The sequence below is a fragment of the Camelina sativa genome, chromosome 11 (assembly GCF_030686135.1).
Source record: "Camelina sativa cultivar CO46 ecotype springtype chromosome 11, ASM3068613v1".
Taxonomy (NCBI): domain Eukaryota; kingdom Viridiplantae; phylum Streptophyta; class Magnoliopsida; order Brassicales; family Brassicaceae; genus Camelina; species Camelina sativa.
The window spans coordinates 44995475-45019201 of record NC_141890.1 but is presented as its reverse complement, the minus strand read 5'-3'; the positions used below and the strand labels follow the sequence as shown (position 1 = coordinate 45019201).

General features: G+C 36.8%; 1 non-coding gene and 1 pseudogene across 1 annotated transcript; both read left to right on the top strand.

Annotated features, from left to right (window-relative positions):
• The first annotated feature begins 4671 nt into the window (after positions 1–4671).
• On the top strand, positions 4672–6261 carry LOC104728907 (uncharacterized; annotated as a pseudogene).
• Positions 6262–22786: 16525 nt separating this feature from the next.
• LOC147935451 (small nucleolar RNA R71) lies at positions 22787–22893 on the top strand. The gene has a single exon (XR_015573438.1). It is a non-coding gene; the product is annotated as a small nucleolar RNA R71 (small nucleolar RNA).
• Positions 22894–23727: the final 834 nt, after the last annotated feature.

The following is a 23727-nucleotide window of genomic DNA, read 5'->3' as shown; positions in this document are numbered from 1 at the left end:
AATTAACTATGATATTCAAATATTTAATTTAAATTTTTTATATAAACTAACACATAACCTAAAATCTTTAGTGATAAAAACGAAATCATTCCTTATAAAATCATATAAAATGCAAGCAAAACTTTAAAGTACAAATCCCAGAGATTAATTTTATTTTATATCTTTTTATATTCCCCTTATTTTAATTTATATTGCTAAATTTAGTTATAATTGTTTCATCCTTGTAGTAAAAGCTAGAAAAAAAAATAGAATAGGATATTGTTTTTATAGAGAGAAATCCTTTGAAAGTACATCTTTGAATTAAATAAATAAAAATTAATGATCTTCATGTAATTATATGTTTAAACAGAAACTAAGTATAATGATAAGTATCTATCTATATATACATTTTTAGAGACATTTATAAAATAAATCCTGAAGTTGGCATTTATTTACAGTCATGCCATTGGCTTTAAATAATTTATTTAATAAACAAATTAACTCTACCTATATTCCATTTTTTTTTATAGAAACTAAGTGTTTTGAAAGATAACAGACATAATTTGCAAATGTATACAGATTTTATTTCGTTATTTTATAAGGAGGTGAAAGAAGAGATTCACTTACTTGATAAAAATTTGAAAAATTGATTGACAAAAATTGATTTTTAAACTCACATACTATATTTTACTTTCACGCATATGATGAGTTTTTGCGGATTAAAAATATTTGAACATGTTGCGTGATCCACCTAGCATTGCGGGTTTGGACTATAGAACCAACACTAAAACTATTAGTTTATTTCATATACTATAGATTTGTAGTCATACTTTGGAAAATTAACTGATAAATTATTTAGTGTATAAACTACCAAATATTACACATACTACAACACATTCTTAATATTCAAAAAAAAAACAAATTATACACATAAAAATTACACTAACATACCATATAGACATATACCTCTATTTAATTATTGAAAACAAAACTAAGTATTTTAAAATTTTATATTCTATCTAATAACAAATTTAATGTAATTAGGTTCTAAACTGTATAAAACGTAAGAAGAAGAAAAAAATATTCTAAACAAAATTATAAATTAATTTGATAAAAGTTAATTAATTAGGAATTTGAAAACTAAATAAATTAAAAATTATTATTTAAAATATAATAATTTATAATTTAGTCACACGGTGTACCGCGGGTTAAAACCTAGTTCTAAAAAAAAGGTGTTACAATTTTGTTGGAGATAAGAGAGAATTAAGAAAAATTGATTTGATATTTAATAATTATATTACAAAAATTTCTTTCCATAGAGCATTACATATTTTTAAGAATCAACTAAATATACATGAATATGTAAGAGATTCATAAACGAACTGACATAAAAAAAAAATTAGGTATATGCAAACCAAAACTAGCATGAAAATGTTTCATATACTTCGATATCATTTTTCTCTATTATATATCTACTTGATATTGTTGTAAAGGAGAAACCAAACTACTTAGCCGCCACAAAAGATGGTTAATAAAACCTATGAGTTATTTCTGTTGCATATATATATATATATATATCTTTTTAAAGTTAGGATGTTATGCAAGTTTTATAATCTCCTTGGTCAGAAATACAGATTACACTTGAAATATCAAACTAACCTAAAGAAAGGGTATGCTAGAGTTTTTTAATTAAAAAATTTGTATGTTTAGAAATACTTCACTTCTTGTGTAAATATATGAGTGGGTAGCGCAAATGCACAAGATTAGAAGTGAAAATATATGAGTGGGTAGCGCAAATGCACAAGATGAATACTAAGTAATTTAGGGATGGTAGAAAACACAAATTTAGAATTTTAATACAAATTAAGATAAATGGTAATATTGAAAAATATGTTTTATATGTTTAATCTCGGTGAACTCTCGGCAGTCGGCATGCTTCAGAGATCACCATAAAAGCCTGGCGGATTAGGCTCCGGAATCACCTCCGTTTTGCTTACGAGCATCAACAGGACCGAAGACATTATAGGTCTATCCTCAGGACCAGGGCCGGCTCAACTTTTTTGGGACCTGGTGCCCAATTTTTATTTTTTCCACAAAACTAAGGTTTTATTTGCAAAATTTCAAACTTTAGGACCTTAAATTACAAGATATCTAAAATATAGGACCTTAAACCTTAAAGAAAAAATTAAAAAGTTCAGGAGACATGGTGCAAAAACACCGCCTGCACTGCGTCTAAGCCGGCCCTGCTCAAGACGAACTTGAACACATAAGACCATCTCCACTCCAGCAACTCTCTTAAGTTACTCAAATATAAATTAATCATATAATTAATATTAAACTAATTAAAGTAACTCATTTAGAACTTAAACAAAATCATCTTTCCAATAGAAAACCCCAAAGAAGGTTGCTCAATCATTTAAATAATATTTTTTTAAAATTATTGGTTATTAATTATCAATTTTAATAATCTAAAATGACAAAACAATTATTTAGATTATTTATATTACACAAAATAGAAGATAATAAAATTTTACAAAATTCAGAATATTAAACATATTTTACAAAACTAAAAAAATAATACAAACATTAATTGTAATAGAGAAAAGAGGGTAGAAGAAAAGATATGAATTCTATTGCATAGTGATTTGAAAGAAGAAAAAAAAAAAGATGAATACCAAGCCATTCTAGCTAATTACAAAGACCACATATTAATTCATATTGAAGTAACAGATGAATCATCAGATGAACAAGCTGAAAACAGAATAAAACCATACCCCAAAAGTCATCATACACGTCCACATACGACTTAAGTGGTCTAGTACCAAATAGTGAAAAGAGCAGAGCTTTCTTAAGAGGTGAGATTACCTTCACCAACCACCTGCAAACGAATAGACAATCCTCTCTCCAATTCCTTCTGCCATGACCACCGTTCCATCATCGGTGCTTCCTCCTTTTGTGGCTCCGTTTGTGGTAGTACTACTGATGACAGGTTTCACATCTGAGGACGTTATTATATACTCCTCAAAAAATTTACAACTGAATTTAACAACAATTTTCAATACTACACAATTCGAAATTTCAGATATTTTTCACATTCACATTGAATCAGATTACTAATCTGTAATATACCCAGATAAACCAAATTCTCAAAAACTAGTTCCCAAATCCAAGTCAACGCAGCTTCTGGTACGGGGAAAAGAAAAAAAAAAAACAGAAAAGAAATCGGAGGAGAAATGGGTACCTTTGAATGTATCCACCTCCTCTCAAACTAACTTCACCACTCGAGTCCCTTGCCTTAGGATTGGAATAAAAACACTCTATGATCTTTGGAACATTAGCTTGTTTGGAGAATGTTGGCTTTGCTTCGAATTAATGCTTTGCCCCAAAAAAACAAAAACATTCAAACATGCTAAGGCCACACTTGTAAACACAAACACATATGTTACCTGCAAAACGAACCGGTAGTTGCCAACATTAACAGGCCCTACAAGAACACTCTCGAGAAGTTGATCATAAGTCTCATCTTCTGCTGAGCCTACATAGATCAGTTTCCATTCCAAATCTGTACTAAAAGCAAAGCTAAGGTCCAAGTACTGAACAAACCTAATGTTATCATAGCTTTACACCATACATTACAAACAATCATACAAAAACACTAATCAAAGGCGAGACCATTGTGCAAATAGATCAATCCCAACTAATAAGACAACGCGACTTCTACAAGTACACCCGAAATCCCAAAGTTTCAATCTTTAAATTGGTATCACAAATCATAATCAAGCATGAATCTGATATAGGAATAAGGGCAGATCACAATCAGTAAGAAGAATACTAAAACCCTCGATTTACAAAACCAAGCAAAATCATCAATTTTTCAAATTATGGGGGAAGAAAAGCAGAAATTTTTTACCGTCTTTGAGAGAGTTCAAACACTCGTAAGAGGGAACTTGGCCGATGAAGCCGAGATAGTTTTCCTGAACGTCGAATCTGTGAGTGAAGCTTGCATCCCAAAGCTCCTTAGACCAACAAGCCTCCAGTTTTAGCCGGAAAAATCAAAGGATTCGAGGTGAATCAATTGATTTTTCCCGTTTCTAGATGAATCTGCTTCGATTCGCCGTTTGGATCGACAGAGAAGAGAGAGGATCGGGAAGAAAGAAAGAAAGAAAATGGGAAAAAAAAAAAAATTCTTTTTATATTTACGTATAAACGAATCAGAATACGCCACGTAGCGTTGCTACTGCCGTTGCTTAAGTTACTTCCCACAGAATCATCGATACTCTTGTTGATCGACCGAAATATAGTTTTTTTACACATGCCCACTCTCCCTTGGTCCATTTCTTCCATGATAGACAAGGGAATAAGTATAATTCACTTTCCATATACGGATATATATTGCTTGTACAACAATCTCAATCGTGTGTATATATGTTGTGAAGGAATCAAGGTTGATTAACCAACATGGTATCAGAGCCCTAAAATTTTAAAAAAAATTCTCTCACCATCTTCTTCTTTTTCTTCTTCCTTTTCCTTTCGTTCCCCCTCTCTCTTTATAAACTCTGTTTTTACTCTCTCTCTTCTTCTCTCTGTTTTATTCATTTTTTTCGATGGCTCAACCGGCTCACAAAGCTTTCACTGTAACTCATATCAAGTCACACATCCCCATTGTACTTGATATGCAAAAAATAAATTACGATGTTTGGCGTGAGCTTTTCAAAACTCATTGCCACAACTTTGATGTTTACGGTCATCTCGATGGTACATCCACTCCGGCCAACGACGACGACACTCCTTAGAAGGAACGCGACGACATCGTCAAAATGTGGATCTACGACACCATCTCCCCTTCTCTTCTCGACACCATCCTTAAAAACCCGTAGCAGTGCTCGTCAGATATGGATATCCATCGAGAATTTCTTCCATGACAACAAGGAGGCACGGGCAATTCAACTTGACACTGAACTTTGTTCCCTTACCATTGGCGACCTCTCCGTCCATGACTACTGCCAGAAGCTGAAGACACTCTCCGATCTCTTAGCCAACGTTGACTCTCCCGTCACGGAACGAGTCGTTGTCATGCACATGCTCAATGGTCTCACAGAGAAATACGACAACATCAACAACATCATCCGACATCGCCAACCGTTTCCATCGTTTGCTACTGCTCCCTCCATGCTGGTTGAGGAGGAGCATCGTCTCTTCAAACAGATCAAAACCGGAACATCTACCTCCATCGAGTCTTCATCTCATAGTGCGTTGTATACGTTCCCTGGTGGCAACCACAACAACAATAGCAACAACAGCAATCCCCGTCATAACAACCCACATGGCGGTAACTACAACGGTTGTAGGGGACGTGGCCGCGGACGTAGTTACAACGGCAGAGGACGTGGTCGCCAACAATGGAACTGGGGCAACAACTGGCGCATGCCCCCTCCATGGTTCCAAACCCCAGCATCCGCACCACAGTAGCCACAACGGAACTGGCCCCATCAACCTCCCATGGCGTATATGACCACTTCCAATCCCGCTACCAGCGTTCTCGGATCTTCTCCGTACACACCACCACCAGCTGTCCAACCAACACAACTTCCGCCAAGTCTTGCTGCAGCGTTTGGGACTATGACGGTGCAAGATCCAGTGGACGACAACTGGTACATGTACACCGGTGCTACGTTTCACCTCACGTCACAGCCAGGTACCCTACATTCTATTTTTAATTTGAGCGCCTCCCCATCGGTTGTCGTCGGTGACCGATCCTCTATTCCCACAACTTCTTTTGGTCATTTATCGTTCTTGTCTAAAAACCGACCTTTGCATCTTAGAAATGTGCTTGTTTGTCCCTCTATTATTAAAAACCTTGTCTCGGTTCGCCAATCTATAGCTAACCTTGTTTCTGTGGAATTTGACCCGTTTAGTTTTTATATTAAGGACCTTCGTTCATGGATCTGACTTCTCCGATGTAATAGCAACGGTCCTCTATACTCCATCACTTCACCACCATCGACCACTCCATCTTCTTTCTCTCCACAAGCCATGCTCTCCACGGTTCCCAACACTTTGTTGTGGCATCGTCGTCTCGGACACGTGGGAAACACAACTCCTAACTCTCTTATTTCTTCTCGTTTAATAAATTTTTCTAAAACTAACATGCCTCTTTGTCATGCGTGTCAGTTGGGGAAACACACTCGATTACCATTTGATTCTGTTATTTCTCATGTTTCTGAACTTTTTGAAATTGACAGAATGTCTGGACCTCACCGGTTCCCAGCATCACATGAATGAAATACTATATTATTTATCTTGATCATTTTACTCATTTTCTTTGGGTTTTTCCTTTGCGTAAAAAGTTCGACGTTTTCTCAACCTTTTTAACATTCATGGCTTATGTGTCTAATCAATTTGGCCGCAGCATTAAAGCTTTACAATGCGATAATGGTGGTGAATATCAAAATCAAACGTTTCTCACTTATCTCTCAACTCATGGCATCGTCCCTCGCTTCTCTTGTCCTCATACTTCTCAACAAAACGGCAAAGCCGAACGCGCTCTCCGCACACTTAACAACTGTGTTTGTTCCCTTCTGTTTCAAGCATCAATGCCTCCTCCATATTGGGTCGAGGCACTTATGATGGCCGCTCACCTGTTCAACATCCTTCCATCTTCCTCCATCAACAATTCAACTCCCTACACAAAACTCTTCAACAAACCACCCACCTATGATCATCTTCGGGTATTTGGCTGCTTATGTTACCCAAATCTCCTTCCCGTCGCACCAAATAAACTCGCTCCTCGTTCTACAGCTTATGCATTTCTCGGATATCCACCTAATCACAAAGGATACTGCAGCCTTGATCTTAGCACTCGCAAGGTAATTATCTCTCGTCATGTTATATTCAACGAGTCAAACTTTCCTTTCTCCAAAAATGTTCCAAACCTTCCTCCTTCCACTCTTGAACCACCTGTGCCTTTGTCACCTTCGCCTCTTCTTCGTCTCAACCCCATACAAACACCGGAACCCTCGGCCGTTACGCTGCTGCCTCCCTCTCCGATACCGGTTCCCTTGCCGGCTCCGGCTACACAAGTGGTTCCTCCACCTACGCCATCTCACCCTATGATGACACGCAGTAAACAAGGTATCTTAAAACCGAGACAACCGCTATCTCTTCATACTACTACCCTCTCACCTCTTCCTTCCTCTCATCTTCAAGCCTTAGAGGATCCAAACTGGAATCCAGCCATGCACGAGGAGTATAATGCTCAAATTAAAAAGAGGACGTGGGATCTTATACCACGGCCCGAGAAAACTAACATTGTGCGTTCAATGTGGCTTTTTACACAGAAATTTGGTGCAGATGGCAATCTTTCTAGGTACAAGGCACGCTTGGTGGCGAATGGTAAATCACAAGAAGTGGGTATTGATTGTGACGAGACCTTCAGTCCCGTCGTCAAGCCAACCACATCCGCCTCTTTCTTGAACTGTCTCTCTCTCGCAAATGGCCGATTCACCAACTCGACGTGAAAAATGCCTTCCTCAACGGAACCCTCGATGAAACGGTGTACATGCATCAACCATCGGGCTTCCGTGATCCAGACAAACCTGACCACGTCTACTTACTCCGGCGTTCTCTCTACGGCCTCAAACAGGCTCCACGAGCTTGGAAACATCGCTTTGCTCAGTTTGCACGTCGTATTGGTTTTGTCCAGAGTAAATTCGACTCGTCTCTTTTCGTCTACCATCACTACACTGACACGGCTTATCTTCTTATCTATGTCGATGATATCAGTCTCACCGCTTCGTCAACACAACTACTCAACCAGATCATTTCTTCCCTCAGCAAAGAATTTGAGATGACCAACCTCGGGGAGCTTCACTAATTTCTGGGTATCGCCATCACACGGAACACCTCTGGCCTATTTCTCAATCAACGCAACTACGCGGCAGACATTCTCCACCGCATTAACATGATGCACTGCAACTCGTGCACAACTCTGGCTGATACTCACACCAAACTCGAAGCCATCGTTGGTCCCTCTGTCGCAAACCCAACGCTCTACCGGAGCCTCGCCGGCGCCCTACAATATTTAACTTTCACTCGCCCGGACATCTCTTTTGCTGTTCAACAAGTCTGCTTATTTATGTATGATCCACGTGAGATTCATTTTAAAGCCCTCAAACGGATTCTTCGGTATGTTAAAGGCACGCTTGACTTTGGACTCCACCTATATCCGACCACATCCACTGGTTTAGTTGCTTACACTAACACTGATAGGGCGAGCTGTCCTACGACCCGACGCTCCTCCACTTCCAGCTACTGCATCTTCCACGGTGACAACCTCATATCATGGTCTGCCAAGCGCCAACACACCGTCTCCCGTTCCAGTTCTGAAGCCGAATATAGAGGTGTCGCCAATGCCGTCGCGGAGACAACTTGGCTCTCTAACATTCTCCTAGAGCTCCACCGTCCTTTGTTGAAAGCCACCTTGGTGTACTGTGAAAACGTCAGCGCCGTGTATCTCTCTACCAACCAAGTCTAACATCAACGCACGAAACATGTTGAGATCGACCTACACTTTGTGCGTGAACGTGTTGCCCTCAGCGCTGTCAAGGTTCTACACGTTCCTTCGTTTCACCAATATGCTGACATCTTCACTAAGGGACTACCAACTCCTTCGTCTCACCAATATTTGGTATGACCGGATTTCTATCATGTTTACTCTATAAAACGATATCAACCAGATTTATGGTGAAATAGATGAAAATATGAAAATCAGGGAGATATAGGTTGAGAAGTATTTATGGAAAGACATCTGATACGAGGTCAAAGTTTGGACTCTGTCTAATATGATGTAATAGTTTTCGTGGGGGAAATAAAACGTTTTCCCTTTATTTTATGTCTTTTTATATTCCCCTTTTTCTATTTATATTGCTAAATTTAGTTGTAATTGTTTCATTCTTATAGTAAAAACTAGATAAAAAAATAGAATATAATATTATTTTTATATAGAGAAATCCTTTGAAAGTACATCTTTGAATTAAATAAATAAAAATTATGTTTAAACAGAAACCAAGTATAATAATAAGTATTCTAAAAAAAATGTGTTACAATTTTGTTGGAGGGAAGAGAGAGTTAACAAAAATTGATTTGATATTTAATAATTATATTACAAAAATTTCTTTTCATAGAGCATTACATATTTTTAAAAATCAAATAAATATACATGAAATATGTAAGATATTCATAAATGAACTGACATAAAAAAAATAGGTATATGCACTGGCGGACCTATTAAGGGGAAAGGGGGTTCAATTGACCCCATAAATATTGAAATTAAGATTTTTTTGTATATAAATCTCTGTGTGATTGTTAGAATATATGGTAAATAATAGGGTTTAATCCTCCCTATGATCCAGGTAACAATAATTTCTGGGTCCGCCAGTGGGTATATGCAAACCAAAACTAGCATGAAAATGTTTCATACTTCAAGTAAAGCCATTTCATCGCACAAATATGAAAATTTCGTACTTCGATATCATTTTTTCTCTATTATATATCTACTTGATATTGTTGTAAACGAGAAACCAAACTACTTAGCCGCCACAAAAGATGGTTAATAAAAAAGTATGAATTATTTATGTTGCATATATATATATATCTTTTTAAAGTTAGGATGTTATGTATAAAGATGGGTTTAATAATCTCCTTGGTCAGAAATACAGATTACACTTGAAATATCAAACTAACCTAAAGAAAGGGTATGCTAGAGTTTTTTAATTAAAAAAAATTGTATGTTTGGAAATACTTCACTTCTTGTGTAAAATAATTATGATTGGTAACATTAACAATTCTTTTTTTCTAAATCTTCAAATAAGCACTTTGAGTACTTCTGATCATAATGTTAATATCAGTTTTCAACTATGTTAATTGTTGTTAAATTGATACTTTTATACCAATTTTATTCAAATGAGAATATTTTCCTTCCAACCAAAACAATATTTTTTTTTTTTTCAGAAATGTTCAGTGATATCTAAATTATTCCGTAAAAGATGTCAAAGTTTACCGATTCTTTTTAATTTTGAACAATTTCTGGTGACAGTTTTTTACGGAACACACGATACTATTTTTAGATAGAAAAAAAATGTTTAAATACATCAGCTAAGAAGATGATAATAATAAAAAAAAAATCTTATCAAAAACTAAAGAATAGCATAATTGTTGGTTTCAGTACTATTCGTTTGATGATCCTCTTCTTCATATTGACAGGTAGTCATCTCACCAACGCCCCAATCTTTAATTTGTGTGTTTTGACCTTATAATTATGTGTTTCCCTTTTGTTCAAATGCATCCATAACTTTAATATCTTATACAAAATCCATTTATTAAATTCCGCATGTCAAATGCAATTTGTTACGTTTGAGATTGTGTTTAGACTTTGTAAAAAGATTTGATAGCTAGGGAGATAAAATACATTTTGTTATGAATAATGTTGTTAATTACTCCATAGTCCATTTAGATGTCTTTTAGGCTATTATAGACCCACTAGTAAATTTTAAAATACTTGGTTTCAAACCTTTTTTTTATGAAGTCAAAAAAAAAAAAAAAATACTAGGTGTCAAACTTAGAACTCTGATATTTTATCTTATAGATATATATATATATATATATATGTTATATCTTAAGAAATGGATCAATAACAAGAAATTATTTATTCATAACACATGATTTTTTCTATTTTAAAAATGAAAAAATTTCAAAAATAAACATAATGTCTAAACTCTAAAGCAACTGAAATCAAAATCTCTCATGATCTTTTTGAGATAAATTGGGTGTGTTTTTCAATTTCTACTGAAAATAATGTGTTTTTATGAAATGATCTTAGTTTAGTGAGAAATGATAAGTCCATTTATGAATGTAGGGATATAGGTGATGGATCGGCCAATTATGGTCCAATGTTAAAAAAAAAAAATTCAATTATACATTTTATTTAAATGGTGGATATATTTCTCAAAACATCAATGAAAACTCTATTAGGCATAATTCAAGTACAAGGAATTAAGCATTTGGATTGTAAAGAGCGAGTTGGCAGGCTTGCGCCGCATAGGACCTGTAATAAACCTGATGGTGCCATATTGTGTGACCGAAATTGCGTAAAAGAAGGTTATAACACAGGAAAATGTGTAATGAAAGGAACAAGCAAAAATTGCATCTGCACCATGTAAGGGAACAAGCAAAATTTGCACATGCACCGCTAAAGACTTCCATGCTCTCAAATACTAAAGGTCTCATCGAAAATGGAAATCGGTGCTTCGTTTTTTTGTGTGTGTTTTCTTTGCTGTTTTAATTCTTTTTACATGTTATTTCTATTTTAAAATCTTATTATATAAAATATGGTTTCAAAAATTATTAATTCACCGGATCATGACATGTGTCAAATTATTAATCTGAGATTTTGACATGTGTAAAAGTTACTATTAATGATTTAAAATAACGACAAAAAACAAAAAATTTAAGGATGGATCTCCATAACCGGCCCATATATTGTCTAAGTCCATGAAGTCCATCGGCCACATTCTCTATACTTAGTCGGTTTAGTGTCCTATTGTTATAAGGCTTTGACCTTTACTATATATAGTAATTCTATCGACTGATTCATTAATAAGAACATGAGAAAACCTCCTTCGATTTTCTCTAACTTTTATAACACGTTATCAGCACGAGGTCACTCTAAAACCCTAAACGAAAAATCCCTAAAACCCTAAACGAAAAATCCCTAAAACCCTAAACCGCCACCGCAACATAAGTCCTTGTTTGTTCAAGCTCGGCGATCGGTACCAGTTCGTGATCAATCCCTGTTTGTGGCTAATCCCTGTTCGTGGCTAGTTCCTGTTCGGAGATCAGTTCGTGTTCGTGAGAAACCTGTGTTCGTGATCAACTCAAGTTCGTGGCCTGTTCGTGATTGTTGCTTGTTCGTGACCAGTTCGAGGTTAGTTGCTAGTTCATGATCTATATAATTTGTGTGTTACCTTATAATTATGTGTTTCCGTTTTGTTCAAATGTATCCATAACTTCTGCATCATAATAGATAATTTTTTAGAATTTTCACTAAGATTAAGAAAAATAATAAATTTTATATTATTATTAATTACTTTTGTTTTACATTTTTTTAATACTCATTTATTTATACCTTTTTACACTTGTCATTCAACTGCATGTCTATTTTTAATTGTTTATTATAAAAACAAAAACATTAATTAGTTATTTGATTTCAACAATAAAAATGCATTAAATATAATAAAGAAATCATCATTTGTGATACAAAAAAATTCTAGAACATCAACCTTTATAATACAGAGGGAGTATCTTAAACAAAATCCATTTATTAAATTCCGCAAGTCAAACGCAATTTGTTACGTTTGACATTTGTGTTTAGACTTTGCAAAAAGATTTGATAACTAGGGAAATAAATTTTGTTATGTATAATGTTGTTAATTACTCCATAGTCCATTTAGATGCCTTTTACTTTTTAGGCTATTATAGACCCACTAGTAGATTTTAAAATATTGGTTTCAAACCTTTTTTTCATGAAGTTAAAACAAAATACTAGGTGAGTAGGTGTCAAACTTACTACTCTGATATTTTATCTTATACTAGATAAGGACCCGTCCGATGTGCGGATTTAAAGTTTTGTAAATAAAAAAAAATTAATAAAAATATATTAAAATTTATTGTACATTATTTATAAAAAAAATTTTTGCTATAATACACTGATTTATATCCATATACAAATATTTTATGTTTGTTACCATTAAAAGTGTATTTTTACACCTAAGTATATTGTATGTTACAAATATATTGTTGACATAATTAATGACATAATAGAAAATTATAAGCTCGGTAATATATGAATCTCAAATAATTCAAAGATGAAAATATAAATTAAATAAAACAATCTAAAAATACTACAATAAATTTTAAAATACAGTATTAGAAAAAGAAGATGCATATTTTGATCTTCCATTTTTTTTGTGTCAACATATTAATCTTACATATTCCAAACTGAAAAAGTAGAAAGTAGGAGTATATTTTGGTTTTAAAAAATAAGGAAAATTTGTTTTCCCATTAAAAAAGTTTGACCAATAGAACAAAGTTGAAAGCAATATTTTTGAATAAATTATTTTGCTAGATGAATAATATGAGACGATCTATGTTTATATAGAAGTGAGTATACATTTTTTAGAATTAATAATTTTCTGTATATTTTCCTTAATCCATTTTCTATTTTATTAGCTAATTTACTCCAATGAGCTCTTTGTTTTTTTTTAAATTTCTTGCTTCCCATTTTCTTGTAAGACTTACTCTCGTTCGACGAAAAAAATGCTTTCTGTTTAGCTGATTTAGTATTATATAATCTCTTTTGTTATCTTGTATTTATATATTCATCTTTTTTTTATGCTACCTATCATGAAAATTAATAGAAATAATAATAACATCATGAGACCTTTGTTAGTCGCAAAAACCTTAGTTATTATGCATATGAAACTTTGTTAACACTTCGACGTCAAAGATTGCATAGTATGCATTATGAAATTGAGAAACGAAACAAAATTCAAAGAAACGATGACGAAAACATGTGGTAATATCTAGGAATATTTTTAGAGTTTTTTAACAATTCTACCACATATGTATCACTGTAGTTTCTAAAATACCACATCTCAAAACTTTTTTCTAAAATACCATAAGAATTGAATAAAATGACTATTGTATCCTTAAACAAAAACTAAACAAAAATATTTATTATTTTATTCATTCTCTTTCTCTCTCATCTAATCTCACCTTTCCTTTTTTTTTAGTTACCGACATTTTTTTCACTTTTTATTTTCTTTCATTTCTTCTTTTACCTTTGTTTTTTAATTACAACTCTATTGATTTTCCTGGAGATTTAAATATAGTGGTGGACAAATTTACACTATATATAGACAATTATAGTTAAAAATAAATCTCGTCCACCAATATGAAAATGCACAATATTAAAGTTTTTGGTAGACAACATTGAAATTTTTGTGGACAACTTTCATATTCATACAAATTAAACAAGTTATATGGGTTCTTCCAAGTAGATAAATTGTTGTGAATACTTTAAACAATTTTTGGTGGACAACATTGAGTTTTTCAGTGGACAACATTGAAATTTACGGTGTACAACTTTAATACTCTTACATATTAGACAAATCATATGGGCTCTCCCAAATTGTATTGGCGGACAAAAATTTGAAACAAAAAACTTACAAAATTTGGTAGACAAAATTATTATCCACAAAGTTTGTTTTTTAGCTATTTGTCTTTTTGCACTTTAATTCTTTCTTTATCCACATTAAATGCCAATATGTCGTATCATGTGTCTGCTGCATAAAAAGACAATATTAATTGGTACCCATTTTATTTGTATATTTATCTTTAAATTCATGCTCATAAATTCAAGGTTATTTTTGACCTTTTAAATACATATTGTGGTAGAACATGAAAGGTGTTTTTCAATGTGGTATAATGGAAAAGATTTAAACAAGATGTGGTAGTTTTGATTAAATTCCCATATTTTTATATAGTTGATTCGGTTAGACAACAAACAAATTGCTTTCGAGACTTGTTCAAGAACAATGATGTGTCAAACAAAAGGTTAATAAAAAATAAAAAAGAAATTTTGACTAAGAAAAACAAAGCTAGTCAAAATTATTTTATTTGGTGAAAAATATGTCATCATCTCTTTGCTGGATGTATTTACAATCCTTTTCCTTTTAGGATTAGTAAATTTTTTTTAATATAATAATATTACAATTATCTTATGCATCGTTTTACCAAGCTTGAAAATTGTGATTTTTGATCGTTAAAATTGACACGTGTCACGATCTGATGGTTTACTAACTTTGATATGTGATTTCTAATCGTTAAAATTGACAGGTGTAACGATCTGATGAGTTACTAATTTATATATTTAATCGTTAAAATTGACACATGTCACGATCTGGTAAGTTTTTAATTTTGATCTCTGATCGTTAAAAGTAACACGTGTCACGATATGGTGAATTACTAACTTCGAGAACTAAACTTTATATAATAAGCTATATATCCCTATATATATATGTTATATCTTAAGAAACGGATCAATAACAAGAAACTAATTGCTTAATTTTTATTTATTCATAACACATGATTTTTTCTTTTTTTAAAAAAAAATAAAAAAAATTCTAAAATAAATATAATGTCTAAACTCTAAAGCAACTGAAATAAAAAATCGTGTTCATGATCTTTTTGAGATAAATTGTGTGTGTATCTTCCAACTTCTAGTATAAAATTATGTGTTTTATTATTATTATGAAGTGATCTTAGTATCGTGGCAAATGATAATTTCACCGAGAGCAGGTACCATCATAACAGAGATCAAATCATGTTCCTTACGAATATAGGGATATGGCTAATAGATCGGCTAATTGTGGTCCGCTGTTAGAGAAAAAAAAACTTTAAGTTAGATATTTTATTTAAATGGCTGATATATCTCTGAACACAGCAATGGCAATTCTATTAGGCATAATTCAAGTACAAGGAAATAAAGATTTTGATTGTAAAGAGCGAGTTAGCAGGCTTGCGCCGCATGGGACCTGTAATAAACCTGATGGTGCCATACTGTGTGGGCGATATTGCGTAAAAGAAGGTTATGGCATAGGAAAATGTGTAATGAAGAGAACAAGCAAAATTTGCACCTGCACCTTATGCGGCTAAAGACTTGCATACTCTCAAATACTAAAGGTTTCATCGAAAATTGAAATCGTTGCTTCATTTTTTTTGCTGTTTTAATTCTTCTTACATGCTATTTCTATTTCAAAATATACTATGCTTTGCAGATATAATTTTATTTCAAAATATAAGATGCTTTTACATCCCCATAAAAATTTAACAATTGAGCTAAAGAATAGGATTTGGAAACTACAAATATTACCAAAAATCAAACATATTTACATTTTTTTTTAAAATCATACAATTTCATAATATATAACTAATTTATATATAATCACACATACATATATCCTGAGTTTTGATCAAAGGTCAATAAAAACCTAACGTGCACTCAACCACGATCTAGTGGTATTGTCGTAACACTTCAAGATCGAATCCACAGAGACCAAATAATTGCACTATGAAATTATGAAGATCAAATATAGCTAAGACAAAAAAAACAAAGTTTGTGAAACAAGTAATAATTAAAAACGGAAAGTAAATAAGTTGTTCTGAATCAATGGGCTCAGGAAATCTATGGGGAATATAATTGATACACAGAGTTTTAAACCCTATTTTCCTACTGCAAGTGCACAGCAAAGAAGTAATACTTAGGGGTCGAATCCCACGAAGACCAAGTTTTACACTATGGTTCTATTGGTTCAATTTCAAGCTAAGACAATTCAAAGTTGGGTTTGTTTGGTAACAGTAACGCGATTAAAACGGTATAAAAAGGCAATAAGCAAAACACTAGATCAGGGGTAATTCTCGGGAATTTCAGAGATAGCAACTAAACAACTATTCAGGGCATAGATTAAGTACCAGTCTAGAACTCAAACATAAATATAAACTGATCCACTGTCGTGGTATCAATAACTCTATCTGATCGATTCTGTGCGGAAACGCGGAGCACGTGCTCAGACATCCGGAGCACATGCTCGGCGGTCCATAAACCCTAAATTGTCGTTTGAGCCCAGAATCGCAGACAAGCATTAAAGAACAGGAATGATAAGTTCACAAATCACCTACACATCAACTTTCGCAGGTCTAGGATAATTTGCCCACTAATGTCTTTTCTAGCAACCTATTACACTTTTGATGAATAGATAAACCTAGAATCATAGATTGGGTGATCAAATCAACCTAAGCATTAAGTCTAACAATATTGAAGACAATCGATTATATAAAGCCCTATTTGTGTTCTGTTGCTAACCCATGAAACCCCTTTTGAAACCCCTAATCTAGCAAAGAAAACTACTCAGACATAGAGAAATGAATAGCCAACATAGATGAGAAATTCAATAGCATAAAAATATAAAAATCACAAAGGTTCAGAATCACTTCTCTAACGTAGCCGCTCTCCCTCTCCCTCACAAAACGTCGCTCCCCCAAAAACCAAAAGAAAAGGTAAGTATCTCTCTCCTAAAACCCTAGGTTAAATAGCATACAAGTAGAGAAAAATAAGGAAAGATTCCAAATTCAAATCTCCCTATTAAAAAGCGATCTCAGCCCTCTTTCTCTCACAAAGGATCGCCTAAAATAAGGGGAATTAGGCAGGGAATCGACGCCTAGATGCTTGCCACGTGTCGTCATGAAACCATAGAATTGGGAGCATGTGCTCAGAACTCGGGAGCATGTGCTCCTGGGTCTAAAATCAGGTTTTCTGCTCCAATTCAACTCCTTTCTGCTCCGATTGCTCCTGCTGTTCCAATCCTTGCTTTTAGCTTCCTAGCCTCTTATTATAACCTGAAAAGGACTCAAACAACTACAAAACTATCAAATAAACGGGGTCAAAGTGAGTCAAAACCGTAACATATCAATAATCTCGGACTAAGGTGGTTAGATGGGGATACGTTACACACCGTTCTAGAAATATTACCAAAAATCAAACACTTTTACTTTTTTTTTTAAATCATACAATTTCATAATATATAACTAATTTTTATATAATCACACATACATATATCTTGAGTTTTGATCAAAGTTCAATAAAAACCTGATGTGCACTCAACCACGATCTAGTGGTATCTTCGTAACACTTCAAGATCGAATCCACATGGACCAAATAATTGCACTATGAAACTATGAAGATCGAATATAGTTAAGACAAAATAAGAAAGTTTGTGAAACAAGTAATAATTAAAAACGGAAAGTTTTGACCATCATGATCTTAGCTTTCCGGGAAACAGTTTCAGCCTAGAGTTGAACAACAAGACTTGATCATTAGGAGCAAAGGTCCTAGTGAGGATCCGCTTGTCATGGTAGGCTTTGGAACGCTCCTTGTAGAGTTTTGAGTTTTCATAGGCGAGGTGCCTAATCTCCTCTAGCTCATGCAGTTGCATCTTCCTCCTTTCATGGGCGCTCTTAGTGTCAAAGTTCAGCATTTTTACTGCCCAAGCAGCCTTGTACTCTAGCTCAACAGGAAGGTGACACGCCTTACCATACACCAAGTGAAACGGTGTAGTCCCCAGGGGTGTTTTGTAGGCGGTTCTATAAGCCCATAGAGCCTCATCTAGCTTCTGAGACCAATCCTTCCTTGTTGTGTTCACTGTTTTTTGCAAAATGCTCTTAATCTCCCGGTTAGAGATCTCAACTTGGCCGTTTGTTTGTGGGTGGTAGGGGGTGGCGACCTTGTGCCTCACTCCATTATTCTTGAGAAGACTCTCAAAGACCTTGTTAATGAAATGCGATCCACCATCGCTAATGACTACCCGTGGGACACCAAACCGTGGGAAAATAACCGACTTGAACATCTTGAGCATGGTCTTTGCATCATTATTGGGGCTGGCCAAAGCTTCTACCCACTTGGACACGTAATCGACAGCCACCAATATGTACTCATTGCCGAATGAGTTCGGGAAAGGTCCCATGAAGTCAATTCCCCAAACATCAAATACATCAACCTCCAAGATGAAATTCTGAGGCATTTCATTCCTCCTACTGATGTTCCTTTGTCTCTGACATGTGTCGCAAGTAGACACGAACCGCTGCGCATCTCTGAACATGGTAGGCCACCAATAACCCGCTTGAAGAGCTTTGGACACGGTTTTGAAAGTAGCAAAGTGTCCAGCATAGGGTGAGCTATGGCAATGAAACAAGACTCCAGGAACCTCCTCCTCAGTCACACACCTCCTGAAAACACCATCCGAGCAATGCCTATAGAGGTAAGGCTCATCCCAAAAATACCGCCTTATGTCTTTTAGGAACTTCTTCTTCTTGTTCCCCACAAACTCAGTAGGTTATTTCTCTGCTGCTAGGTAGTTTGCATACTCTCCAAACCAAGGAAAACTCGGCTGTTTGTTGGTATCGATTGCCTTGCACGGGGTTTTCGGAGCATGTGCTCCCAGGTGGAGCATGTGCTCGGCGGGATCAAAGATGCCGATCGAATAAACATGTTCTTCAGGAAGGCTATCATCCAAGGGTAGCTCTTCTTCTATCCTCATTCTTGACAAGTGATCTGCAACTCCGTTCTCAATACCCTTCTTGTCTTTAATCTCCAAGTCAAACTCTTGAAGCAACAAAATCCAACGGAGTAGCCTTGGTTTTGCATCCTTCTTGGTCAGTAGATACCTCAATGCTGCATGATCAGTGTGAACAACCACTTTGGAACCAACAAGGTATGATCGGAACTTCTCAAAAGCAAACAAAACCGCTCAAAGTTCTCTCTCGGTTGTAGCGTACTTGCACTGAGCCTCATCCAAGGTGCGGCTGGTATAGTATATCACGTGCAACTTCTTGTCTTTTCTCTGTCCCAGAACCACTCCCACGGCATAATCACTCGCATCAGTCATGACCTCAAAGGGAAGGTCCCAATCAGGCGGTTGCACAATCGGAGCGCTAACCAAAGCTCCTTTGATCGTGTGAAAGGCTTCCAAGCAAGCAGAATCGAAATCAAACTTCACTTCCTTACACAACAGTTGGGTAAGTGGTCTTGCTATCTTGGAGAAATCCTTAATGAACCGTCTGTAGAAACCGGCGTGGCCAAGGAAACTGCGGATTTACCGAATTAGGCGGTTGTAAACTCATCATCACCTCAACCTTGGCTTTGTCAACCTCAATCCCCTTTTCAGAAATCTTGTGTCCCAGCACTATCCTCTCTCTGACCATGAAGTGGCATTTCTCCCAATTCAGCACCAGATATTTGTCTTCACACCGCTGCAACACCCTGCACAAATTAGACAAACAAACGGAAAAGGAGCTCCCATAGACGGAGAAATCGTCCATGAAAACTTCTATTATATCCTCAATCAGGTCAGTGAAAATGGACATCATGCATCGTTGGAAGGTGACTGGTGCATTGCACAAGCCAAACAGCATTCTGCGGTAAGCAAAGGTGCCGTAAGGAAATGTGAATGTGGTATTCTCTTGATCGTCGGGATGGATTGGGATCTGAAAGAAACCTGAATAGCCATCTAAGAAACAGTAGTAAGGATGGTTAGCCAATCTCTCAAGCATTTGATCAATAAACGGCAAAGGAAAATGATCCTTACGGGTCGCAGCATTAAGTTTTCTATAGTCTATGCACATGCGATGTCCCGTAACTGTCCTAGTAGGAATCAACTCATCCTTATCATTCTTAACCACTGTAATTCCACCTTTCTTAGGGACTACATGAATTGGACTAATCCAGGAACTATCAGAAATAGCATAAATTACACCCGCATCTAGAAGTTTCATTATCTCTTTCTTAACAACATCCTTTAGATTCGGGTTCAACCTCCTCTGATGTTCTACCGAAGTCATTGATTCATCTTCTAGATGTATCCTATGCATGCAAAGATCTGGTGAGATTCCTGGGATGTCATCTAGTGAATACCCTAGAGCCTTTCTATACTTCCTAAGTTCACAAAGGAGCAAAGCGGTCTCTACATTGTTTAGTTCAGAGTTCACTATCACGGGATATGTAGAGTTAGGACCTAGGAACGCGTACCTTAGTCCGGCTGGAAGTGGTTTTAGCTCTACCTTTGGAGCTCTTAACTCGCTCCAAGGACCGTCTGCTGACTTTACCGGAGCATGTGCTCCGGAATCCGGAGCAGGTGCTCCCTCGGCGGATTCCTCTCCTGATTGGTTCTCATCGTCTAGGCTGGCGTAAGCTACCAGTTGCTGGAACCGTGTACCTGCATCCAAAATGCTTGTAAAACCATCAGCTTCCTCATTCAAGAATACATACTTACCCTCTGCCTTTGTCAAGGCAACCTCCAACGGGTCGAGAGTGAGAACTTCATCGGTAACCTCATGTGCAACCTCTGAACCATCATCAACCACAAAAGTCTGACCATCTATCATAGGTTTCTTGAGCAGCTTATTCATCTCAAACCTTGCGATCATATCCCCCAGCTGGAGATCGATCGCTCCCCCTTGCACATCAATAATCGCACCAGCTGTGCATAAGAATGATCTACCTAAGATCAGGGGGTCACGTGATTCTTCTTCAAGTTCCCTAACCACAAAGTGTGCTGGTATAAGCGTGTCCCCTATCTGGACATGTAAATCCTCCAACACTCCTATGGGGCGCTTGGTGGATCTATCCGCAAATACTAACGAAATCCGTGTAGACTTGAACTTCGTGTATCCCAGCCTTTTAGCCACTGAATATGGCATAAGGTTCACACTAGAACCTAGATCACAGAGGGAGTTTACAAAAATCGTTTTACCGATTCTCACGAATAAGACAAATCGCCCTGGATCATCTCTCTTCTTTAGCACTTTGTTTTGCAGCACAGCACTGCACTCTCTTGAAACCATCATCACGTTCTCTTCCTCTGACACTCCCAGAAACTAACCCTTTCACATATCTCTTCAAAGCAGGTATCATCTGAACAACATCAGCTAGGGGTAGTTTTACCGTCAATTCTCTCAACATCTCCTTCCACTTTGCATCCTCCAAATCCTTGCGAGATTTCTTAGGAGGAACAGGGTAAGGAACCCTAGGGGTGTACACGCGTGCAGGAGGTACCTCAGTACGAACGGTCTGATCGGGAGTCGGGAGCACGTGCTCGCTGGGTGGGAGCACATGCTCGCCGGATGCTTCGGCTTCTTTTTTACTCAACGGTGGAGTCTCAGCAGCATGTTGAGGAAGGTATTCTTCAGCAATACCCTTGCCCTTGTCAATCCTAGCGGATGGTGCTTCTCTAGGGGGTAACTTCTTTCCTCCCCTTAGCTCAATCGCATTGACATACTCGTTCCGCGGGTTTGCTTCCCCTTTGCCGGGCAGAGTCCCAGGAGTTCTTTTCACGGCTTCAGCAGTCTGTGCAACCTGAACATCAAGCTTCTTCACATGTGACATTACTGCCTCATACTTCCCATTAAGGTCATTGTACATGGTATCGACCTTAGCGTTGATTTCCACTGAAGCTTTGTTTGATTCACCAAGAGTTGTTGCATCATGTTTTTCAGCTCATCCTGAGAGCTGCTAGCAGATGAAGGTCCCAACTGCTGGTTGGTGAAAGGCAGTGCTTGTTGAGCGCTTGTATATGCCTGCTGGTTCCCCCCTTGGAAACGGTTTTGAGTGGGCACAAACTGTTTGCCATGGAAGTTGTTTGAGAAGGTTTTCTGATAACCCATCTGATTCTGAGCTCCTTGCTGCGGATACACTTGATCCTGAGGGTTCTCCACGTTGGTGCTTCTGTAGGACAAGTTCGGATGGCTTTTGTAGTTCGGGTTGAAACCCTTGTTCTGCACAAAACCTTGCCCACTCACATAATTAACCTCCATCGTTTCATCCTCTCCATCACAAATCTCCTGAGCTAGCGGCATGTCTCCCGTCTCATCGACAAAATGGTCAGTTTTCTGGCTCCCCTTCAGAAGAAGGTTCACCTTGGCTGTCAACTCGTCGATCTTTTGCGTATCGACACTGTTGACCTTCACGGACCTGTCATACTCAGGAGCCTTGTTGCTGGAGCTTGCAGCTAGGTTCTCAATCAACTGATATGCTCCTTCCTTAGACTTTGTCATAAAATCCCCATTGCTGGCCGAGTTGAGAGCGTTTCTGTAGTCCCAGTTAACTCCATCATAGAAAATGCCCAGAATCTGTTCATCACTGAATCCATGGTGCAGACACTCTCTACGGTACTCTTTGTACCTCTCCCAAGCCTCGCAGAAGGCTTCTCCAGTGTGCTGTTGGAACGATGAAATCTTGTTCCTCAGGGCAGCGGTCTTAGCCTTGGTGTAGAAATGGTCCAGAAACGCAGATCTACACTGTTCCTATGATGTCAGAGACCCAGGTGGCAATGACTTCAGCCAACGTGAAGCTCTATCCGCAAGAGACAAGGGAAAGAGCTTGCACTTCAGAAAGTCTGGCGGTATCCCATTTGAACCAGTGGTGCTACATATCTCCTCAAAATTCTCGATGTGGTGCATCGGAATCTCAGCTGGGAGACCGTGAAATAGGTGCTGCTTCACTAGAGAGATCATCTGTGGCTTGATCTCAAAATCTTGTATCGGGATGGTGGGAGGAACAATAGCCGCTCGGTTGGTGTAGAACACATGCGGGTTGTCCTTGTCCCCAATGGACGGTTGTGGCGGCGCGACTCTTTCGTGTTGAGCATGGAGCAACTGCCCCAACTGTTGTCGAAGTTGCTGCAACTCGGCAGCCATATCGTCATTGTTTCTGTTGTCACCCATGTTGACGGATTGAAACTTTCTGTTCTTGCGGTTTGTTCTTTCTGCCAAAGAGAGCTCTGCGGCTGACAAAGCAACTACTTCTTCGGTGTTGTTTCTTCTTGTAGATCTTCTTGACATGCACCTGAAACACACACAAAGAAGAAGCAGAAAGACAAATCAGTAAGGTCTTAGTCTAGTAATTTCACCGAAAACCAAAGGTAAAAATTTGGTCCCCGGCAACGGCGCCAAAAACTTGATACACAGAGTTTTAAACCCTATTTTCCTACTGCAAGTGCACAGCAAAGAAGTAGTACTTAGGGGTCGAATCCCACGAAGACCAAGTTTTACTCTATGGTTCTATTGGTTCAATTTCAAGCTAAG